The sequence below is a fragment of the Coenobita brevimanus genome, chromosome 79, assembly GCF_032717465.1.
Source record: "Coenobita brevimanus isolate Jiangsu-jjx chromosome 79, ASM3271746v2, whole genome shotgun sequence".
In the NCBI taxonomy this organism is placed as follows: Eukaryota; Metazoa; Arthropoda; class Malacostraca; order Decapoda; family Coenobitidae; genus Coenobita; species Coenobita brevimanus.
Genome location: NC_137032.1, coordinates 21,576,944 through 21,601,641, shown reverse-complemented (window position 1 = coordinate 21,601,641; position 24,698 = coordinate 21,576,944). Strand labels below are relative to the sequence as shown.

Sequence of the window (24,698 nt, the reverse complement as noted above, 5' to 3'; positions counted from 1 at the left end):
ATAAAAAAGGTATTAGATGTGCTACGACACATTCTCAGTGAAAATTATGCAAGCTGGGATGATTGGATTCCCAGAGTAGAGGCCTCAATTAATGGGTCTATAAATAAATCCATCGGTGACACACCACATTTCATTATATATGGCACAGATAAAAAATTACCATATGAGCTCCTAGAAGGTGACAGCATGCCTATATACAATTACGATGATTACTCTAAACTCCGTTTACGTGAATTCCAGGACATGCACAAAAGAGTCAAAAAATAATTAACGATGTCCAAGGAAGAAATGATGGAGGCATTTAACAAGAAGGCAAAAGATTCACCTATCAGCTTAGGAGACATTGTTTACGGAGTCATTCATACGAGAGACAATAAATTATCCCCAAAATTTGAGGGCCCATACAGAGTAATTAACATAAAAGCAAACAAAGTTTTAATTAAGTCACTTTCAAGTGGCGAGGAGAAACAAGTTCATATTGACCATTTAAAACGAGTTTCAAGGGAATTATCACATAATTATTCAGCCTCGGATACAACCGAACAGGTGAACGTACCTCAAGAAACCAAGCAAGAACACAACAATGATTACAAAAAGAAATTAAGGTCATATACCAAACAATCGAACATAGGTGCAACTATTCCAATAAAATCTACAGTACATCATTTACGAGAATTAAATATCGATTTAAACTCCTTCTATAAATGAAATAACAATCAACCGTAACGCACATCATCACTATCATCGACCACAGCATTATAGGAAATTAATAGATTTTTTTTTTTTCGGTAGGTTACGATGAAGGGACTTATGCTATGGATTCTCCTCTACATAGTAAGAGGATATGCGCACCTAGACCCCAAACATATAGTACGACAAGGATGCCTCATAGCTCCAACGGCCACGACTACAATCGTTAAGGACGTCATGAGTACTGAAATAAGTCTAGATTACTTGTATGACTTACCTACTTATCTAGAAAGACTGGCGACGCCGATGCGGACTCTGGACTTCATGATAGGAAATTATGTTTCACAAGCACATAACACCAAGGAAGTGAATGAAATGGTGAAGTTAGTGAAATGGAAACTAGAACAGGCGAAGTCAACTATGCTCGTCATGATCCAAGATCTCCCATCTTATGGAACGGAGGTACTGAGCGACAGGAACAACATCACATGTACTCGCCAAAAGCGCGGTTTGTTCGACCTGGGCGGCGCAGTTCTTGGGAACATCTTTGGATTGGCTACAGAGGATGACCTTAAAGAAATAAACAACAAATTTAATAAGATAGCTCAGGTACTAACATACCAAGATAAATTCATCACAGGACAGAACTCAGCAATGAAGACAATTGTGAAAAATCTGAAACAAGCAGAAAACGTAGCTCTCGAGAGTGTAGATAAAATAAATGAATTAGAGGGAAACGTTACTCTTTTCCAGCACTTCTCCATCATCACAGAACATATTGACACGATTCTACTACAATTAGAGAACACTAGAGATCGTTTCAGGGCACTTATGCAAGGAATTTCGAATGCTGGTGATGGCAAGATCACAAATGACTTACTCCCAGTTCATGAGCTACGTCAGATAGTTAGTCAAGGCATACATAAACATAAATTGAAGCCGTTGTTCCGCAGTAGAATTTATGCAATATTACCCGTATTTAGAAGCAACACTAACACCAACATCAGTGGTAGTTCATGTACCATTCATCACTGAAGACCTGTTCACAGTATACCAAATACACCCCTTCCCCTATAAAAATAACAACACTTTGGTCATCATCAACATCAACACAGACACCGGACTCATCATGGTCTCCAAGAGACGGGACACTGTCACTTTCGCAAGTGAGTCAACGATTGAACGAAAGTGCTGCACATCCATACATGCTGTTCATCTTTGTCCTGCGTACATTTTCATGTTTCAGCCTACTGATACAGTCCCTTGTGAAATGGCTATCATCAGAAATGACAATATTCATCATCACTGCAACTTCACTTTTGCTCCAGATAAACTTGTACACCATCAACGCATTGGACACTCACAGTTTTTTTATTTCCCTCATAACACATCCAGTTTACATAGTCTGTCCAGATATACCACCATCTCATACATCAGCATCAGGATTATACATAGCACCAGACTCTTGTGCGGTATTTACACCAGCCATGTCTACTTTATCCACCATCAATCACTACGCCATTCTCAATCATACACACAAACATTTCCACCCACTGCCTGATATGAACTTAAACATGAGCACAAGTATTAAGCTGACTTCACCTAAGTTTGAAACTATGCAGCTGATCAATGAAACAATGAAGCCCTGGGAAGATTTGAGTTTGAGTATGTTCAACCCATATTATGTGTATAGCCCAGCACCTACTGTCTTTATAATCGTCTGCATTGTAGTTGCAGTACTGCTGTTCGCAATGCACAGAATGCATGCAAGAATTGCTAATTTGGAGTCATTATTTAGTGGGGGGAGAGTTAACATCACAGTTAACCACCATGAATGAAGTGTATATATTTTGTATATAGTATTAATTATATATATAAATAAAAAAAATACAAAGAAAAATGACCCATATATGGCAGACCAGTACCATTATCTTTAAATGAAATATTAATAACTCTTACCATAATCTTAATTTTAAACTATTTTTTATTCTTGCATCTATGCATTTCACTATAATAACCCAAGTACATACTGTATTACAGTTAAATAATTTACTTTAATGCATTTATTCAAATATGTATACAACTTGTTTAAAATTTAATATTACTGAATAATCACTATTTACTATGAATAATATATGTATACAATATTCATACAATTATGTTACTTTTACAATATTATGTATTTCACTTAATTAGCTTATAAGTTCATTATAATGTGTATATAGTATGTATTAATATGTTAGGACTATTAACTGTCGATGGTACGCCATTTTCGCGCGGCCGAGCAGATGTCAGGACTACATATTATAATTACAAATCATAATAGATAGATAGATAGATAAATAGATAGATAGACAGCCCTCTGCGAGCCTGGGAAAAGGAAATGAGTTTGCAAGTTACACTGAGGAAAGCTGACGACAGCGGCCAGTAAGGAGATGATGCAGTTAGTTGTCAGCAAACCACCTGGGAGCAAAGCCCTGGTGACCACACACACATATACACACATACTCACACACAGGCTTCTTAAACTTTCCATCCACGAGGAACACACGTGATACGTCTCCTGTTTCACCAGAATTTAGGAAAGAGAGCTCAGAAGGAGACAGGCCTTAGAAGAGACAGGTCACAGGGAGAAGGGCTTGGCAACTTGAGAGAGAGAGAGACAGAGAGAGTGAGACAGAGAGATAGCTAGCGGGACGGGACTCTATACTTACACTCTGTGTGAGAGACTTGTTAATATTTCCAAGACAAATAAAAATAGTCCCATACTATTCTTTACCTCTCCTGTCACTACATGACAAATGGGAAGCTACTCCAAGATATAAAAACCGCTCGTCCACAAGTCTAAAATATATATATATAACTCAATCACAAAGGAACCACACAGTCTTTAATGACACAAAGTCATTTATGACAGCTGCTCTAGGTCATTAAGGATAGAAAAGAGGTAGGCTTGTTCACCAGGTGGATCAGTGAAAGGAGAGGAGAGCCAAAGGTGGTGGTGGACATTTAAATCTCCTAGAATGGAGATTTCAGAGAAAGGAGAAATGGACAGAATGTGTTCCATTGTAGAAGTAAGATAGTCGAAGAATTTTTGAGTCAGTAGAATTAGGAGATAAGTAAACAACACAGATATATTTAGTCAGAGAATGACAGGATAGCCGAAGCCAGAGTGTAGAGAATTCAGAAGAATCAAGTTCAGGAACACGAGAGCAAGATAGGTCGTTGTGTACATATTCACAACAGCCACCTTTGGCTTTGAAATGAGTATAGAGAAAGTAGGAGGAAACAGAAAAGGGTTTGGTGTCAGTTGCCTCAGACAGCTAATGGCATGATGTAATGTTCTTTGCACCATTTATGAGCCGGAATTGGCAACACTTTAGAGAATAGCTCTTCATCAAGTTCATCCCTCAGATCAGCACTAATATTCAATATGCTAGGTAGGTCTTTTTGTGTGACACTTCGGTCAGAAATATTTGGCTGATCACAAAAATCACAACTATCACACTATTCTTGTGCTGCCATCTCATTTCATTCACAGTGTCTTCTATCCGTCAGTGTACTTCTGCCTCAGCACTTCAGTCTGTATCCAACTTGAAAAATAAAGACATGTGATGAAGTATATTCTATTTTTTAAATTCCTAGCAAAATTACCAATAAATTTCCGAATTTTTTCGTTTGGCGCACGCCCTCTGTGTACATCAGTGACAGAATTCTTTGAATAATAACAGAAATGGATTTATCACTTCTTAAAACCCATAAAAGGAGGTATTACATGCCCAAGTGTGAATTTTAATCACAAAGCTATATGGGCGCTCCATGCCGATGGTGGCCATCATGAACTTTTCGTCCCACACGATTAGCTTACATGGAATGTTTAGGATGTTTGTTGATTTTGATTAAGGAGGGTTCTGTGTAGCTTTTCTGAAGAAAATCAGCTCTCTCGAAATTTTTCCAGGTGTACCCTTAATGCTCCTTGGCTAATTCTAACCCTCTCAGCCACCTGTGTGACCCACCAAGCTCACCAATCAATGCCATTCACATTGCCAACGCACGAATGTCACTTGCCAAGCTCATATAACAATGCCACCCAACACATCTACCCACTCACCTGCTCTCCCTGAACCCGCCCACCAATTCAACCACCCACACTACACAATTTTTTCAGCCACTCTGGCGACCCACCGTGCCCACACACCCTGGCAGCGCAGACATTCTGACGAACCTTCTTGCCAACCAACCAAGATCACCAACCCTCCCCACCCACGATTGCCACCCACCCTGATCATCCGACAATGCCATACATCACATCAACCCACCCAGCCCTCCCACCGTACCCACCAATCTCTCCCTGAATACCCACCTACCCAGACCATTCACCTCTCCCCGGGAACCCACTCATCTTTTCCAGCCTCTCCTCCCACAGACCCTCCTGCCTATTCACATACCCAAACGCCCATCTTCACCAAACCCATTCACCCTGCCATCCCATCTACCCATTCGAATCCCACTCATCCACCTAACTCATCCCATCCATCCCTAACTTAACGGCCCCCCGTCCCCCAGCCGACCACCCAGTGATCTAGCCACTCACCCAATTCACCCGACGCATTCGGTCACCAACCCATTTACCCCTACAACCAACCTCTTGCCACTCAATACATCCCACCCGACCAACCCACCCCCACCCTCACCACTCATCATGTCCACCAACCCTGGCATTGCACTGAACCACGAAACCCTCCAGTCCAACCTCAACCACCCACCCAACTGACTCCAACACACACACACACACACACACACACACACACACACACACATACACACACACACACACACACACACACACACACACACACACACACACACGCACGCACACACACTGACAGACACTAAGAAACACGCATACACAGGCAGACACACGCACCCGCACAGAGACAGGCACACAGACACGTGCACACACAGATATATGCACACACACAGACACGCACACGAACATACACGCGCACACACAGACGCGTGCACACAGACACCTGCACACACACACACACACAGACAAAAGCACACAGACATACGTACACGTCGAGCAAAGTATTTCATTTGCGCTTTCGTTTCTGTATGGGATGTCATGAGCAAATGGATTAGAGGTGGGGAGTTGTGTTTAGCAACTTAATGTGTGGAAAGGGAAAACAGCTTGTGTGGTCAGTGATACAGGTTATAATTAACTGTGTGCTTGTTTGCTATGATACTGGAAGTAATTTGGAGGAATCAGCGTCAGAGATCCATTAAATTTCTGCAAACATGCATCTCTTACACCGTGCTGGGATAGTTTCCCGTTCCAATGAGTCGACAAGAAAGTTATATAAACTTACTCAAGTTTAGTTTAATATGTGACTAAACTTATAGAAGGTGCTCACACTAATAATACTAAATTTCCTACGTCGTACAGGGTGATCTAGTTGTGATACGTAAGACATTCTGGCCCCAGGCCAGAGATTATTATGCCAAATGTCGGACACATGAATAATAATATCCACTTTTAAATTAATCATTTTATTGCAGCATAGAGGAGAGGGCGTAAATCAACATACTTGTCAGTGATGGATTACATACAACACATTTGTTTCCCTATGTAAGGCCGGAATGGAAACTTTAGGGAATTTAAAGCGTTCGAAGATATTCTGTAGCACCACGTTAGGTAGGACGAGCTGGGACAAAGAGATAAAGCCAGCAAGGTCAAGAGGAGGGGTGGGAAAGGAGGGTGGGAGAAGAGGGAGGGTTTGGGGACGCTGAAAGGGAATGATAAGTGGAAGTGTCGGAAGTTGTTATAACAGCAACCTGCACTGTACAATATACTGACTTTCATCCCTCATACAGCCTTTATTAGAGCTATATTATAGGAGTATTTCTCTTTGAATTCCATGATATTATACCTGATAGGCAATAATGGTAATGAACGAATAATTTGGTAAAATATGAAATATCTATTTATGTAGTCTATTATCAGATGCCCTAATCCCGTAAGGGGTGACCAAAAAGAAATCGCTTCCATATCGCTCTGTCCCGCGCCATTTCACTGCCCTGCATCCTGCGCACACCCTCCTCTCTCATATACCTCTCCACTCCATCCCTTCATCTCATTCGTGGCCTCCCCCTCCCTCTCCCCCCCTCCACCTCACTCATATACACTCTCCTCGTCAGTCTCTCGCTCTCCATCCACTCCACATGGTCAAACCACCTCGATGTGTTTCTCCTAACACTTCCTATCACATCCACATCCACACCACAATGCTCCTTCACTTCCTCATTTGTCAGTCTGTCTCTCCATGTGACTCAACATGCTACTTTCAAATAACTCATTTTCACTCCTCTCTCTTGAACTGTGTCCCTACAACAAGGTTCAAGTTTCACTTTCATACGTTAGAGTTGGTATCACAATCCTGTCAAACAGTAACTTTTTCATTTCCCTGCTCACTTCCCTGTTTCTTAACACTGCTTTCAAGGAATCAGTAACCTTTCTTCCTTGCTGTACCTTTTCAAGCACTTCACCCTCTAAACTTCCATCCGTACTCATCACACTACCCAAGTACTTAAACGCACTCACATATTCCATTTCCTCCTCATCCAACCTCACTGTAAAGTCATAAGAATAAGTATCGTTACCCCAGGAATGTTCGATGCTAAACGAACGTTAGCTGGGTCATGTGGGCGGGTCCTTGCTGTTCGCCCCTCCCCTATCTAGTGTTGCCATATCACAATCCCATTTCAAGAGTTGAAGTAATGAGCAAGAATGAGCCCTATGGCGGGGAATTATATAGGACGTGTTTGCTTTACCCTGAGCGCCCCCCCGGAGATTAATAATGGAACTCGGCAGGTTTATTATTTTCCTACTGTTCAACACTTATTATCTATAGAATACAACAACTAAATTATATTGGAGGGTACTTAAGCTATAGGGATCGACTGATTTTTTTTATTTTTTTATGATAGTCTAGCAGAGGTGCACGAGTTCATTTGTTTCCTTTAGATGTGTGGTTAAATGCTTCAGATGGATGCTTCAGACGTCTTGAGGCTGATTTGGACGCAGGGGGTGGGTATACAAAATATTAATGCAGTGAGACTAAACATGCATTATTATTTTCCTTCTACTCAACATATTATATGTAGAAAGCAATACATGTCATTATTACACTGAAAATTACTAACTTGGCTTGTATCGGCTGAAGAACTATCATACGTCTGGCATGGGTGCACATACTCATTGCCCGTCCGCATGTGTGTTGCCGACTTCAGACCATTCGGTTATGTTTTCATTTAATGAATTCGGTGCCGGATAATAAAGCTTATTGTCTCTATGCACAGAGGCCAAGCGATCTAATTAGTTTTTATTACCTCTAGCACAAATTCTAATATGTCTCACATAACCAACATTGAAGGGTTTGAGGTACAAACTTGCCTGTCCCGTCATTCCACAACAATTCGTCGTTGTGTCATAGTGCATAGCTCTGAAGGGTAATGATAGTTTTTCTTATGACTGTACATTCACTGACTGATTTCTCTCGAAGACCATAACTTTACTCTTCCCTACATTCACCTTTAGATTCCATGTCTTACACTCCCAAACTCATCCACCAAGCCTTGCAACTCCCCTTCGTCTTCACTTAACAACACAATATCACGTGCAAACAACAGCACAGTGAACTTCCAAACACTGCCCTCTCTCATTAGGGCCGCTCCAACATCCACTGCCCTACCTTATATCTCTTTTATAACCCCATCTATATCCAGATTGAATTACCATGGAGACATGACACATCCCTGTTTCAGTCCAATGTTCATATAAAAAAAATTCACCCAGGTCACTGTCCACACGCACTGCAGCCTTACCACCCTCTTACATACTCTTCACAGCATTCAACAACTTCCCATTTACTCCATATATTCTTAATACTTTCCACAATCCTTGACTGTCCACCCTGTCATATGCTTTCTCCAAATCTATGAAGACCTCATACAACTTCTTTTCCTTCTCTGGAAACTTCTCCACAAAGACCTAGGAATGAAAATCTGATCTACACAACCTCTTCCCTTCCTAAAACCTCACTGTTCTTCTCTAACCAATTCCTCTGTTATTGCCCTAACTCTGTCAGTAAGTGTCCTACCATATACATTTCCAATTACATTAAGAAGACAGATGCCCCTATGATTACCACACATTTCTTGCACCTTTTTCTTTGTGCAGGAGAATAATTATACCTGACTTCCAATCCTCCGGGATTTTGCCCTCCTCCCACATCCATTCTACTCATATCTCTTTCCCCATACTTTAGCATATCACCACACACTCCATCAATTTCTGGTGCTTTCCCCATTTTGACTTTCTTCATTGCTTCCACAGCTTCCATCCTACACATTTCTTCCTCTCCTCTCACATCCCTCCGTCTCCTAGCCATTCCCCAGTCACTTATACTCACATTACTTTCATTCTGTATGTTCAACAATTCCTTAAAGTGTTCTCTTCATCTGCTCACTTTTTCTCCCTTCTCCACCAGTAATTTACCATTTTTATCTTTCACTCCCCGATTAACTTCTTTGACACCCTGTCCAACTCTCTTTACCTCTTTCCAGAATATTTTCTTACATTCCCTCCACTTTACACTCGAATTCCTTCCAAATTCCTCATCCACTCTCTTCTTACTCTCTCTTACTAATCTTTTCAACTCTCCTCCTCTCAACATAGAACTCTCTCTTCCGTCTCTTAACTTCTTCCACACCTCTGTTTCTCATCCACTCACTATATGCTTTCTTCTTTTATGTCATTGCATGTTTCACCTCTTCATTCCACCACGCTGTTCCTTGCACCCCCTTTTGTCATCCCTTCATCCCACACACCACCTCACATGCTGCACATACAGTATTTCTTCTGTGAATATCTTGCACACATCTTCCACATCCACAATCAGCTCCAATCCATATTTACTCAATCGCTCCTCCACTTCTCTCTTATATTCTGCTTTTTTTTTTTTTTTCATCCTCTTGTAACCTTTCCAACCTCCTTGTATGAACTACTTCCTTCTGTTCTTCCCTTCTTCTATTCCTCCATTTCATTTGAACCTTGATTCTCACCACCACTAAGTGGTAGTCAGGAATTCCACTCCCCAAACCTCTATATGCTCTTGCATCCTATCGTCCACACACACACACACATAATCAGTCGTTGCCTTCCATTCACTCAGTTCACCATCCACCCTTCTCATCACTAGCCACGTATATCTGTGGATCATTTTGTGCTTGAAGAGGGTATTGGCTATCACCAACCCCCTCCCGGCACAAGTGTCTGCTAGAGCATTGCCATTCTCATCCATCTCTGCAGGCACACCCCATTCACCAACTACTCCATCCACCTTCACATTCCCTACTTTTCCATTCATATCTCCAATCAAAAACACTCTCACTCCTTTCAAACTCTTCCATGCACCCTTCCACATTTGTCCAGGACTCTTCTTTCACTCTGCTTGCACTACCTTGGTTGGCACATACACACAATCACTCACATTGGTAATCCAACTTTCAATCTTACCTGTAGTCCAACTTTCAATCTTACCCCCACAATCCTTGAGCCAGCTAATCCATACTCTCTTATATTCTCCTTCCAGCTCTTGCACACAATACACACTCCTTTTGTCCTCTCATTCTCACCCACTCCCGTACATATACCCGATCCATACTCCCATTCCCTCACACTCTCACCTCACCATTTAGTTTCAGTTAATCCACATACATCAACTTTTGCACCTTCAAGCACCTGGACAATCTCTCTGTCTTTCACCTCATCATTTGCACTGTTTACATTTCATGTCGCAATCCGTACCATATCCTTTGTTCGGTCCATAGTCGTCACCTGTCGGTCAGTCATAACTATAATTGTGTCATACGTGCTCCCTGTTCATACCCGTGAGGAATTATACAGTCAACCATCAAACAGTAATTCGTAAGATTTGGGACTAAAATCCTCGGAGAAAAACAAGCAATAGAGTATGAGAGGTGAGTGAAGTCATTATGAACTACTCTTACACTCTCTCTGCCTGTGTGCATGCATGCATCTCTCTCTCTCTCTCTCTCTCTGACAGTGTGTGTGTGTGTGTGTGTGTGTGTGTGTGTGTGTGTGTGTGTGTGTGTGTGTGTGTGTGTGTGTGTGTGTGTGTGTGTGTGTGTGTGTGTGTGTGTGTGTACCCTTATAACACCTACTTCTTCCTGGTGCCACCACTACTGGGACATACAGGACTGGATAAGTGGGTTGGTGGTGAGTGGTTCGGTAAGGGGATAAAAGGTTCACCGGTGAATGGACCTACCAAGAATACTCCGTAGGTCCTTGATGGGAATCAGTAAGTCGAGCCTTGTACAGTAGTGTAGTAGGTCCAGAATGGCAACACGTAAATCCTGTCAGTGGGCCAACATAACTCCATGCAGAATGGGTCAAGGCCCCGTGAAGGGTCAGCTAGTTCACAGGGGAATAGGCATATTCTCCATGAGGAATATACTTATATATAGAGGTGATGAGGGAATCGGTATGTCACCCCCCCCCTCCATAGCAGTTAAATGGGTCCATGGCAAAACAGATCTCTCACATATGGGCAGGTATGTCCAAGAGGAAAGGGTTAGTTCCCTTCGTGCAGAGAAACAGGGCAAAGAAGGCTACAGAAGAAGAGACCTTTTTAATTGAAAATATGTCCACTGGGAATGGTAACTCTCATTATATGAGAAAAATAAACCCATTGGGTATTATAGAAGCCTCATCTGATTCGATAAATATGCATGACCTCCCACCTATAACCAAAGCCAGAGAGAGAGAGAGAGAGAGAGGAGAGAATCATGCACGCATGCGCAGAGAAAAAGAGATCACAACGACTTCACCCACCTGTCATCCTCTATGCTTACTTTTCTCTGAGGAGGATTGGTTCCAAATATTAGCAATTACCGTTCGATGGTTGACTGTATAATCACTCAACAGTATGAACTGCAAGTATTAATGACAAAGGTATAGTTATGATATTTAAATTTTACCAAATAATTCGTTATTTGATACTATTTCTTATTCAATAGCATATCAAGGAATTCAAACTGAAATACTCCCATAACATAGCTCCAATGAAGGCCGTATTTCGAAGGGACGAGAGTCAGTATATTGTGCAAGCTGATATTAGAACAGTTCCCTACACTTCCAAATCTCATTCTTCCCCTTCAGCGTCCCCAAACCCTCCCCCTTCTCCCTCCCTCCTTTCCCACCCCTCCTCTTGGCCTCGCCGGCGTCATCTCCGTCTCAGCTCGTGCTACCGAACACGGTGCTACAGAATGTCTTCGCACGCTTTGAACTCTCTCAAGTTTCCACTCCGGCCTTACATAGGGACACAAAAGTGTTGTACGCAGTCCATCACTGACAGTTATGATGATATATACCCTCCCCTTCGTGGTATACATAATGATTAATTTAAAGTGAATATATATATATATATATATATCTATAGATATATATATATCTATATATATATTTCCGACTTACTGCACAGAGTAAACAACCTCTTGCCTGGGGCCAAGCAGTCTTACGTATCACCCCCCGGACACCCTTTACGAAGTAGGATTTTCAGTATTACTAATGTGGACATCTTTTATAAGTTTAGGCATATATTAGCATATATTTTGATAAGTTTGTATAACCTTCCTGTCGACTCACTGGTATGCGAAACTCTCCCAGCATGGTATTAGAGATGCATGACAGCAGAAATCAACGGATCTCTGACGCTAATTCCTTCAAAATAATGCCCAATATGATAGCAGTCAAGGTTAATTATAACCTGTAGCACTGACCACACAAGCTGTTTTCCCTTTCTACACACTAAGTTGCTAAACACAACTCCCCACCTCTAATCCATTTGCTCATGTTATCCCATACAGAAACGAAAGCGCGAACGTAATATTACTTTGCTCGACGTGTGCGTATGTCTGGGTGTGGATATGTCTGTTTATGTGGGTGTGGATGTCTGTCTGTGCGCGTGTGTGTGTGTGACTGTGTCTGTACGTGCGTATGTCTGTGTGTGTACCCGTTTCTCTGTGTGTGTGCTCTTGTGTCTGTGTCCGCTTGCATGTGTCTGTGTGTTCTTACCTAATTGTTCTTACCTAATGGTATCTTTACAGGAATGAGTCAAGCTCGTACTGTCCCGTGTCTTAAACCATATTTATCGTACATATCCTTAAATTTTTGAATTGTTTTGGCACACACTATTTCATTCGGTAGTGCATTCCATTGATGAATTGCTCTGTTTGAGAAACTGAATTTCCTTACGTCTTTATCACCTCTCTTCTTATGCAGTTTTTTGCAGTGTCCTCTTGCTGATGCTTCTCCATATGTTAAGTAATCATTTATGTCTATATTCTCCTTCTCTGATATGACTTATATAGCATTATCATGTCACCTTTTTTCCTTCTCTCCTGTAGTGTTGGTAGATTCAGTTAATTTAGTCTTTCTTCGTAGCTTAGGTCCCTTAAGCTTGGTATCCATCTTGTAGCGGCCCTTTGAACTTTTTCAGTCTTGTCTATGTGCTTTTTGAGATGAGGACTCCAGACTACTGATGCATATTCCAGGGTTGGTCTAATGAATGATGTTATTATCCTTCTTAGCATGTCTTCATTTATGTATATGAATGCTATTCTCATATTTGCAAGCAGTGTATAAATGTTCCGTACCTTCTCGCTGATGTGGTCAGCCGGAGATAGTCTGTTATTGATAATCACACCTAGGTCTTTCTCTCTTTCTGATGTGTATAGGGTTTTATTTCCTAACTTATAATCCCAATCAGGTCTTTTTCCACTTTTACCAAACTTGATTACATGACACTTGTCCACATTGAATTCCATTTGCCATGTACTACTCCATTCATGAAGTTTCTTTAATTCTTCTTGTAGCTCTTTACAAGAGTCTGTGTCAGTAATTCTCCTTTGTATTTTTGCATCATCTGCAAACATATTCAGATAGCTCTCATTTCCAGTGTTACTGTTTATATCATTTATATACACTAAAAACATGATTGGTGCCAGCACTGAACCCTGTGGTACTCCACTAGTCACTCCTTTCCACGATGAGTAGTTTCCTCTTAGTACTGTTCTCATTTCTCTTTTATGAGAAAGTCTTGCATCCAACAAAACAGTTTGCCTCGAATTCCTCCTTGATGGTACAGTTTCCATAAAAGTCTTTGGTGTGGTACTGTGTCAAAAGCTTTCTTGAAATCTAAATAGATACTGTCCACCCATCCTTCCCTTTCCTGTATTGTGTTTGTTACTCTGTCATAGTAGCTCAACAGATTAGTAACACATGATTTTCCTTTTCTGAAACCAAACTGTCTTTCTGTTATCATACTGTGTTCTTCTAGATGATTTACCTAAGCTTTTCTCTATAAGCTTTTCTAATACCTTGCTTACAACACTGGTCAGTGATACTGGTCGGTAGTTGAGTGGATTTTGTCTATTTCCTTTCTTGAATAAGGGGACAATATTTGCTTTTTCCAAATATCAGGTAGTTTACCTTGACTCAAGGATTTCTTGAAAATTAAAAATAATGGTTTACTTAACTCCTTTGCACATTCTTGTAGTACCCAACATGAAATTTCATCAGGACCACTTGCTTTTCCTCTGTCTAATCTACTTAACTCCTCCTGTATTACTTTTTCTGCTATTTGTATATCTGGTAGTATGTGTGGACATGCATAGTCTCTCTCAAAATTTTTTCTTCTGTAAAAACTAATTGGAAATTCTTATTTAATGCCTTACAAATATCTTTCTCTTGTGTATAAGTGATTCCCTCATCCGTAATTGATTGTATTATATCTTTTTTTTTTTTTTTTTGCTTCTGATATAGCTGTAAAATAACTTTGGTTGATCACTACTTTTATTATATCCTCCTCAAACTGTTTTTGGGCTTCCCTCCTTATTCTTGTATAATCGTTTCTTGCCTGTTTGTAATTATTATATGCCTTTTCACTATTATGTCTTCTGTATCTATTCCACAACAAATCTCTTCTTTCTTTTGATTTTTTACATTCTGTATTGAACCATTTCTGTATTTTCTTATCTGCTTCTTTGTGCTGTGGGATGTACTTCTGGACTCCTATTTCATAAAATTCACAGAATTTTTTATATACAGCATTTAAATCTTGTCCTCTAAGCTCATATTCCCAATCAACTTCTAAGAAATACCTCTTTAGAGCTTCATAATTTCCCTTTTTACAGTTTAGGCTCTTTTTGTAACTGTCATTGCTGTTTACTATGTCATATGCTATCCTGAAGTTATAATTTAGTACTGCATGATCGCTTTTGCCGAGTGGAGGGTGATATATTAAACTGTCAATATCATTTTCTTGCCTAGTAAATATTAGATCTAGCACTGAAGGTACATCAAGTCCTCTTTTTCTGGTGGTTTCCCTCACATGTTGCGTTAGGAAGAACTCTTGTACGAGATCCAGGAGCTTTTGGTTCCAACAGCTTTCTTGGCTAATTATATCTAGAGTATTCCAATTTATATTTGTATTGATATCCCCAGTTAGTATAATTCTTTCTGATTTCTCTTCCATTTTATGTAGTAATGATCTTAAACTCTGAATTGTACTCTCTGCCAGGTCCTCATATTCATCTCTTTCCCATGTGTTTGATCTGGGTGGCATGTACAAATTGGCTACAATTACTTTACCTTCAGATGTGTTGATCTCTACTGCAATCATTTCTACTTGTGATGGTATATCTAGTTTTATTTCATTGACTTTTAGATTTTTCTTAGTTAATATTATAATTCCTCCTCCTTTTTTTAAATTTCTGTCTCTTCTCCATATATTGTATTCCTCTAAGTTTAGTATGTCATTGGATATCCTTGGTGTTGATTTTGTTTCAGTTAGGCATATTATGTGCGGTTCATTTTCTCAAGACATAATCATTCATCTCTAGTAATTTAGATACCATTTCATCCACATTTGAGTACATCAACTTTATCATATTGTAAAATACTTGTCATGACATGGTTCTACTACCTTCCTCCTTTTTATTCCATCCTGTTTGTGTACTCACTTTCGTACCTGCAATCCTATTACTTTGTAAAAAAATTTCTTCTTCTCCTCTTCTGATCTTCCCTCATTTTTTGTTTTTGCTTCCTCCCTTTTCTCTTTAAGTAATTCCAGTTCCTCTTGTGTTAGGCATCGTTTTATCCATACATTTTTGAACTCCTTTTTTTTCCATAAGATACTTTGCATTTTTTAGTATCTATTCCACAGTGTTTACACTCTGGAAAGTCACCTTTAGAGGTCTTGTCTTGCTTTTCTCATATTACCCTAACATTTTGTGTTCCTCTATGTCTTTACTACAGATTTCCTCTTGATACTTCTTTCAGTAAGCTCATTACATTTGCCATCTCCTTTTTGTCTCTTGTGATCTTGTTTTTTACTTCTTCCTCTTCTATACCAGTGATTACTATAGATTTGTTTATATCTACTGAATCTCTGACTAACTTCGGATTGTTTTGGATTATTCTTTTCACTTCCTTTTTAATGCTTTTTTCCTCCACCCTTGTTTCTAAGTCTTTCTTTACTTTCACCATTTCAGCATACGTGGTTTCCACATCATTTTTGTAGCTTTGCACAGCTTCATTCACCTGTGTTATCTTCTCCTCAATATCACTGGTCTGGTCTATAAGATTGCTTACTTGCCTAATTGTCTCTGTGTCATTTTTGAACTCTTCCATAACACTCTCGTGATTGACTACTGTACTTGCCATTTCGCTCATTTTCTTCCTAAGTGTACTCAATTCCACTGTTAGTTCACTGATGGTTGTGTCTTTCTTATTGGCCTCCCTTCCTAGTTTTTCTATTTCTTCTTTTTGCAAGTGCATCTGCTTCTTTATTTCATCAATTTCATTTTTGAAAGCCATTTCTAGTTTGGTTACACATTCAGCCAGTCTATTGTGAGTCTCCACTTCAACCAGTTCTTGGTAGAAATCATCATTTTGCTTTTTACCTTTATCCCTTTTCTTTTCCAAATTTGCTTTACTAAAGTATGTATCCATTTTGCAATACTAAAAGTGCAGAGTATGTACTTACAATCCCCGTGTTGTTGTAGTCTAAACAAACCTCAGCTGACTCAGCGTATTCTTTCGTCTTGGTTCTCTTTCCTGTTTGAACAAGTCTTGTTTAAACTTATTTTTTTCCTTTTAATAATGAAAAATCATTTAGTCTAACCTGGTACAGAGCTTGACTCATACAAAGATACTAATTTAGGTAATGCCACTGGCCGTGTTGGTTCGGTACGGAGCGCCGATGTCGCACGTCCGCCTCGATTGAATCCCTCTAGTAATCATGTGTGTGTGTGTGTGTGTGTGTGTGTGTGTGTGTGTGTGTGTTTATGTCTGTGTGTGAGCGTGCCTGTGTGTCTGCATGTGTCTGTTCGTGTGCGTCTGTCTGCCTGTGTATGCATGTTTCTTAGTGTCTGTCTGTTTGTGTGTGTGTGTGTGTGTGTGTGTGTGTGTGTGTGTGTGTGTGTGTGTGTGTGTGTGTGTGTGTGTGTGTGTTGGAGTCAGTTGGGTGGGTGGTTGAGGTTGGACTGGAGGGTTTTGTGATTCGGTGCACCGTCAGGGTTGGTGGACAGGATGAGAGGTAAGGGAGGGGGTGGGCTGGTTGGATGGGATGTGTGGAGTGGCTTGGGGTTGGTTGTAGGGGTAAATGGGTTGGTGGCTGGATGCTTCAGATGGACTGGGTGAGTGGCTAGATCGTTGGGTGGTCGGAGAGGGTGTCGGTATGTTAGGTATGGATAGGAGGAGTTTGGTGGATGAATGGGGTCGGAATGGGTAAGTGGGATGGCAGGGTGTGTAGGTTTGGTCAAAAGAACTTTGGGGTGTGTGAATAGGCAGGTGGGTCTGTGGCAGGAGTTGTTGGACAAGATAAGTGGGTTCCCGGGGTGAGGTGGGTGGTCAATGATCAAGGTGGGTAAGTATTCTGGGAGATGGGTGGGTACGGTGGGAGGGCAGGGTGGGTCGATGTGATGGAAGGCATTGTTTGGTGAGCAGGGTGGGTAGCAATCGTGGGTGGGGAGGGTACGTGACCGAGGTTGGTGGGTAAGATGGATGGCCAAGGTGTGTGGGCACGGTGGGTCGCCGGGGTGGCTGAAGAGATTGTGTGGCCGGGGTGCTCTGCGTGGGTGGTTGAATTGGTGGGTGGGGTGGGTAGGTGGGTTTAGGGTGGGTAGGTGAGTGGGTAGATGTGTTGGGTGGCACTGTTAGATAAGACTGGTGGGTGGCAATCGTGGGTGGACTGGGTGCATGGCCGGGATTGGTGAGCTTGGTGGGTCGCACTTTTAGCTGGGAAGAGTGAGTATTTGATCGGTTGACTGAGTAGGTGGGTGAGTGGCTGGGTGGATATGTTGATCCGCAGATGACAAGGCAGGGGAGGGGCTTTTAGGGCTAGTAATCATATAACTTGTCACTGTTATACTTTAGTATATTGTTTAGAATATGTTGAATAATTATTTGGAGCAAAACTCTATACAGTGGGGTCATTCTATTGAAATTTGCTAAAACCTAAATGTAATTACTGTACTGAAGGTGCATGTACAGTATACACACAATAATAGAATAACAGAATACACCCAATGGTAGAATAAGTTACACTAATATTACATGCGGCAAAACGCGAGCAAGGGCGAACCTTCACATCTCCAATCCATCCGCCTAAGAAGTCGGTGGTTTCGTTGGGGTAAGGAGGGGGAGTTGTGGGTTGGACGTGTGCCATTAACCCATCCTCTTGGTGGCAGACTACCCTGTCCCCTTACTGTTCAGTTCTTGACTGTACCTTCCCCCTGTCGCACATAGTCAGCATGTGGAAGGATTAATTCTGGCTATCACTCCTTCCTCGAGAAGGTCCGATCCTGCAGTGAACCTAATACAGATTGATACAGAAATTATAATAAACACTGCATGTAGTTCGCCAGCAGAATTTCTTAAAGAGAACGTCATCAACAAGGAGCAAGGAAAACCAAACATGTCATTCACAAGAGTTGGTAAATTTTTTTTTTAAAAAAAGTGATTTTAAAGCCATAAAAGTGAAAAAGACCGAAGCAGAGCTAGCAAAAGGCGGATGCGGAACCACCGAATGTCAAGCGCAGAACCTCCAGATGTCAAAAGAACTATCTAAAAAAGAAAAAAAAAATCTGTTTAGCTCTGAACGCGGTTATATTACGGAACAGGTTCGAACCAAATGTGCCTTCTATCCTGTTTCAAATATACGAGAGAAATCGGAACGTGTGCATAGCTGATAACGGGACACTATAATTATCAGAAATAAACGTCGGTAACTGCGTTGCGCTTGTTCGCAAAAACTTCCCGTCTGCATTGTATCACATTGACCCAAAGCCGTCGTACTGGCTGTACGGTCACGAACCATCGTTTCTACTAACCCTCTACCCCTACTCCTGGGCCTGGCTGGAAGCACTTCGTAGCCAGAGTTGCACACATAACAGAGACTTGTCATTTAAAGCTAAAATGGTATTTCGAAGCATTATCAGGCTATATGAGAATCGGTTTATGATGACTGTTACTAACAGTCTGGCAAAGCTTCGTACTGCCAACGGCCAGTACTCACTTGGTGTGACATCCTTTCAGCCAGTGACAAGGGTACTGGAAACAGAAGCCAAGGATAGGCCCGTATTTATAAAAAGTCATAGCATTATGCTTTTGTCATAAACCCACACAATGGTGGATTTCTGCCAAAACTCCATAGGAATCCGTTATAAGTTGTTATGCTTTGCCGTAAGTGCTTATGGTTCGCCATGAGGTTGCAACCTAACTAGATCTGGTGGTGGGGGTGTCTTAAGGCTTATGAGCTGGCACATAATTAGTCATCACAATCTACATGTCCGAACCTCAACTTCCCCTGCATCAGCCAAACTATCTTCGTAAAAGAAAAAAAAATGTTCTCAATGAGGTTATGATAGAGTTACGGTGCATATGACGAAAAGTTCTTTTTCATAGCTATGACAAGTTTTATGTTCAGCTGTTCTGACTTTTTATAAATACGGGTCCAGGAGTATACGTGACTAAACTATTTGGTCTGCACATGCACAGCATTCATATTAGTAAATCATTTGAATAACTATGCGTGTAAGTGTTTAATTTACTTTCTACACGACCGTTGTCTATCATCATTTTTTCTTCGCGGTACACGGTAAGATGCCATAGTCCAGCGATTCCCATATAGGGGTAAATCACCCCACTGGAGGTAATGACTGCCTTTAGGGTTAGGGGTTTAGGTGAAAGGATAATTTTAACAATTATGTCGGACGATCGGCAGTCGCAATGGAAGTCTGGTGGCGCAACCTGATTTGGAGGAGGTGATGAGTGTTGTCGTCAGGGTCTTAATTACATAAAGTCAAGTACTTTACACTCAAGACTATTTAGTTCTTTGTGTGGAGAGATTGATTCTGAATATCACTGTTGTATTATGCTCCAACCAGATTGGCTATCCCGAGGAAATGCTGAACGAGTCTTTCATCTCAAAACTGCAACTGAAATGTTTCTGGAAGATAAGGGGTATAACTTGGTAGGGAGGTTCAGAGATCCAAAATAGACTTCCCTTTAATGCTATTTAGTGGAAATATTTGCACATTTAAATGCCCTGAAGACAGCACTGTAAGGACCAGAAGAAAATGTCTCGTTGAATGACAGGATACAAGAATTTCGTACGAAACTGGATTTGTGGGAGTTAAAACTGAAAATGGGCATGACAGCTGCATTTCCAAAATTGGGAGAATTCTTGGAAGATAATAATTCTATAAATCTGAGTGACATGGAGAGTACGGTGAGTGCACATTTTTAGGGGTTGCGTCTGAGGACGGAAGAGTATTTCCCTGGCACTTTTGACCCACTCAGTTATGAATGAGGTTCAAAGTCCTTTCATATGTACCACTGAACATCACTGCCAAGATGAGCCAAATGGACATTGCAGAAAAGAATAGCACTGAAATAAAAAATCCGAAGCAACCTCATACTACTGGAATTTAACTCTAAAAAGGTATTTTCGTTTTGGAGTGAGCATTAAAAGCACAGTTCCCATTTAAGCAAGTTCCAGAGGAGCAACTAAAAGATGTTTCACTGCCAGTTGGCTAAACGTACTTGGTGTGATGCTGGATTTTCTGCTCTTTTAACCGTCCAAAGCAAACACAGAAATAGACATGCAATCAGAAAATTATATCGGATGTGCACTTACCAAAGCTATCCCCACGCATATCGGAAAAGATCTCCAAACCAGAAGGTGTCATTATTATTCTCATGATTGAACATTATGTCCCATTGCAAAGATATACATTTTTCCCCACTGATAATCATCAATTTTCAAGCTGACGGTGTCATGTTGTACTCTTGTAAGTAAGGTATATACATTTTTATATATTTCCAATAGAAAGTAGTTATTGCGCGTACGATGGTACAATTACTGTTTCTATTTCTTCTTCAGAACTGAATAGATGTCATACGGTAAGCTACTGCAGTTAGTATTTTTATTTATTTATTTCAGAGTAGTGAGTTGTACTTATTGTACGTTTCAATTACTTACTTTTATTTACTTCAAAATGCTAACAGTGTAGGTGTCATTGCACTCCTAAAATCACTAATTGATTTGCTTTTTCTAACTGTACAGAATGAGTAATTGTAATCACAATATTCGTCATTATTATTCTATAAAGGAAAGTCCTTACTAATATAGTTATGTTTTACATTGCACATTACCGTATAAATAACTTAACAAAATGCTGTTGGGTAATTAGCTTATGGCTAAGCATGAATTTGGAAGAGGAAATTTGAGTAATGGCCAAGAGTAATTGGGAACCACTGCCATAATCGTTAATTTTATAGGCTTCCTGTGACCCATGTCGTTTTTAACTTCTTTTCATCGACCTTTTACAGCAATGTTGTTGCCAGAGTCAGATCGGCCCCTGGCAGGAAGTCCTTCAGTTAAAGTTGAAAAAAAAAAAGTCTTCAAGTTTGATTTTCCAGGAGTAAATTTGCCAGAAAACTGCTGAGTGCGGCATGCTGTTTTTCCTTTCAGAGCTCGTGTCTTAACTTCCGGAGTGATACCATCGTCTACATGGCTTCATTAATATGAATCGTCTTCGTTCTCCAGTCGTATTCATTTAGAGTGCTTCTTACGATTCAGCTATTGCATAATTGGTATCCAAATCCCCATTTGACTATAACAACACCTATGATTCTTACTTGTAGCTTTGTTGTAATAGTTTTATCGTTTTACATTTTCTTATTAAGTTTTAAACACAAAACAGGTCACTTACCTTTACTTCGAATTAGGCCGTGTTATAAAGGAAACAAGTAATATACATTCTGGGATGGTAGAAGTACTCTACATGGACTAAGGTATTACAGCATGCGATGCTTTCCCTTCATGTGCGGATTGTCTTAACCTTGATAATATGTGTTGCCTGAAGTTTTATGGGAAATCACCAAGGCAAAGATATACCGCTGCAGTTAGGAGTCAGGAATTAAAAATCCACAGTGATAGGCAAGATCCCGGTTCTCCCCTATGGAAAAAAGTACCGATGGTTCAGCATGTGAAGAGCAATATATGATCCTTTGGTGTTATAGCTTCAAAAGGTTTTTACTAACGTCAGGACAGAAAGTGCCACTCCTAGGAAGAAAAGTGCTGAGGCATTCGATCTATCATGTAAACACAGAGAAGACATTGACATCATCACAGTGTACGATGTCCTACAAACACACACACACACACACACACACACACACACACACATCGTCCCTTGGTCAACACCACTCGTTTTTCCAATCATACTGTACATACACATTATTTATCCCAAATCCGGACACATTCCTATTAGGAGGAAGGCATTGCCTATCAGGAAATGTGAATGATGAAAGGGAAATCGAGTGTTGGGCAGATTCTGATGCGCTTTCCATGCGATCAATACGCTCAACACTTCTGAACTTGCATCCCTCCCTCAGAACGGCGCGAGTGCAATATCAGTCAAGCCAAACTCTCTTACCCCTTTTTGCTGTCCAATTCCCCAACGCAAGAGTTAACTCGTACTTTTAGTTCTTCATATATGTAACTGATAGGTCTCGAGCGAACTTCCTCAGTCTGTATTTCTGTCTGCCAATGACCCCCGGGATTTCAAAAGGGTATATGGGTATCTAAAAATTAATGGATACTGACGAGGTCTCCGGGCTGAATTTTTTTTCTCCCGAGAGAAGCAACTTTCTACAGTTTCCTGTTTTCATTGTTTTATTGTTTTTTTTAAATGAAAAATCTTCCAATTCCTTTCTGTGTGTTCTGAGTAACGAATGTACTGGAAGCTCTTCAATGAATAGAGTGTAGACAATAGCTGTAAAATGTGCCTGTAAAAAACCTTGGCAGCCGTATTCACTTTGCACACACACACACACACAAACACACACACACACACACACACACACACACACACACACACACACACACACACACACACACGCATCGCATTCATTAATACACAAGGCACTGAGCACACCTTTCCACATCTTAGCCAGTTTCTTTACGATCAACTAAGGTCTCCCCAGATCAGATCCATTTAGTGTAAGGAGTTCCATTGTTTTTTTTGTATTTTTGTTGTATTTTTCATGGTATTCTTGCCTCAGTTTTAAGTTTGGAAGTGTTAGGCACTGGGGTAAAAAAGCATAAGCCAGCCCTGAACTTTAGGCTAAACAGAGGCGTTTGCTAGGCAAGCCTCTAGTAAGGTATGAACTCGTTTGTATCCTGTTATAGGAGGGAAGTGCCTAAGAACGAGTCTTGCACATTCCTTTGAGTGCATACAGTAAGTAATAACTGTGTGATATGCATATAATACGTGTAAAGTTTTTGATAAACATAGGAGAATGGGTTTGTTTTTGATAAGTTTTGAGAAGCATTCATAGGGAGGCAGAGATTTTTTCCCTGGGAACTTGTAAACTTGCAGAAAGATACGATTTGTTTCCTTCTGAACCATTTCACTCTGAAAACGTACTACATATAGATTATGCTATTGTCAGATACTTTTTTTTTCAGGTTAAGGAAGAACTTTCCAAACCGAAGAATTAAATGCAGCCTTCATTAACACATGTGAAAATGTGAGTTCATAAGGCAAACTTCTCACCGTGATCATTTCACCCATGCAGTATATGTCATAAATTTGAAGACATTGAAACTCAGAACTTTGTGCTATAATATGACTTACAATGCTTCACAATTTGTTGTTGGTCATTGCACCCTTGGCTTTCTGTATCGCCATTACTGGACTTAGCATAAGGTAAGTCAGCTTTGTAAATTATGCGAAATACGCCATGACATCAGTCTTTGCATGTCTCTAGGCCGTCTCAGATCGTCCAGTTTTCCTGCATTTTCTTTTGCTGAGCCCTTCACAGACATTTCCCTCAGAGACCTTTTTATTCTTTATCTCGAGCCCTGTTGTATAAAGGCAAGTGGTGAGAAGGTATGAATGTACTAGCTTTAGGGGGTATAAGTCTGTTGAGTGTTGTAGGTAAGGTGTATGGTAGAGTGTTAATTATGAGAGTTACAGAGGGTACAGAGGGAGTGATAGGTGATGAACAGTGTGGCTTTGTGAGATGGAGGGGATGCGTGGGTCAGGTGTTCGCTGTGAGACAAGTGTTTGAAAAATATTTAGCGAAAGGCATGGATGTGTTTTGGGCATTCATGGATTTAGAGAAAGCGTATGAAGGAATTGATAGGGAAGCTTTGTGGACTGATTTAAGATTGTATGGACTTGATGGTAGGTTATTAAAAGGGGTGAAGAGTTCTTATGCAAATAGTATAGCGTATGCAAGAGTGGGAAATGCTGTGAGTGATTGGTTTCTCGTGAGAGTGGGGCTGCGACATGGATGTGTGATGTCGCCTTGGTTGTTTAATATTTATATGGTTGGTGTTGTAAGG

General features: G+C 40.6%; 1 pseudogene; it reads left to right on the top strand.

Annotated features, from left to right (window-relative positions):
• The window catches only part of LOC145409058 (uncharacterized), a 202,858-nt pseudogene that overhangs the window by 164,415 nt on the left and 13,745 nt on the right, over nt 1–24,698 (top strand).